The sequence below is a fragment of the Myotis lucifugus genome, unplaced genomic scaffold (assembly GCF_000147115.1).
Source record: "Myotis lucifugus unplaced genomic scaffold, Myoluc2.0 scaffold_233, whole genome shotgun sequence".
NCBI lineage: Eukaryota > Metazoa > Chordata > Mammalia > Chiroptera > Vespertilionidae > Myotis > Myotis lucifugus.
Genome location: NW_005871281.1, coordinates 140,516 through 141,559, shown reverse-complemented (window position 1 = coordinate 141,559; position 1,044 = coordinate 140,516). Strand labels below are relative to the sequence as shown.

At 41.2% G+C, this 1,044-nt stretch overlaps 1 non-coding gene across 1 annotated transcript; it reads left to right on the top strand.

The window, feature by feature from the left end:
* The first annotated feature begins 370 nt into the window (after positions 1 to 370).
* Positions 371 to 472, top strand: LOC111827858. Its single transcript, XR_002831596.1, has one exon. It is a non-coding gene; the product is annotated as a U6 spliceosomal RNA (small nuclear RNA).
* Positions 473 to 1,044: the final 572 nt, after the last annotated feature.

The window sequence follows — 1,044 nt, the reverse complement described above, 5'->3', positions numbered from 1 at the left end:
GAATTGGCTCACATAATGATGGATGCCAAGAATTCCCACAACTGCCAGCTGCAAACTGGAGAACCAGGAAAGCCAGAGGTCTGAATCCAAAGACCTGAGAACCAGAGAAGCCAATGGCAAGGGCAGTTCAAACAAAGAAAGCAAATTTTCTCTTCTTTCACCTTTTTGTTTTATTAAGGCCCTCAAGGGATTGGGCCATATTCACTCACACTGGTGAAGATACTCTTCTTCACTAAGTCTACTAACTCAAATGTTAGTCTCTTCTGGAGATACCCTCACAAATACACTCAGAAAAAAGTGTTTTACCAACTATTTGGACATGTCTTAGCCCAATCAAGTTAAAATCAATCATCAGAATGAGAACAGGAGCGTGCTCGCTTCGGCAGCACATACACTAAAACTGGAACAGTAGAGAATAGCCTGGCCCCTGTGCAAGGATGACACACAGATTTGAGAACAGGAGAACAACTCACATTCTCTGTGTACACAGATGCACACTCCGTCTTTTGGGGAAAGACTTACCTTAGATTGGATTCACTCAGGCATTGATTACACACCCACCGAAAGTAGGAAGCTAAAAGCAACAATAATGACAATCCTATGACAACTTCTCACATTTCTGATATTTAAAAATTGTGGTGTTTTGCAATGAATTATATTATTTGTTTGCCAAAACAACCCTCTGCAACAGCTTCACTGATCTGGAAACTGGGGCTCAGAGAAGTTGAATTATCTGCCTAATGTAACACAGCTCAAGGTGGCAGATCTGGGATTTAGTCCCATGTCTCCTGGCCCCAATCCAGTTCCTTTCCCCTCCTCCACCCGAGATAAATAGACCTGTTTATAATTTTGAAAGCTAGGGAATTATTCACTTTGTCTCATCTCCTTCGTTTTTCCTAAATAGTTTCATTAGCAAGCACTCTACTTAGAAAAATTTTCCAGTTTGCAAAGCTTGTTATACTCCTCAGTATTCGTGCAACATAATGACTTTCCTGCAAGACTGAATAATCTCTGTATTCAGTGTGTTCACCTATGCTGAGTCGG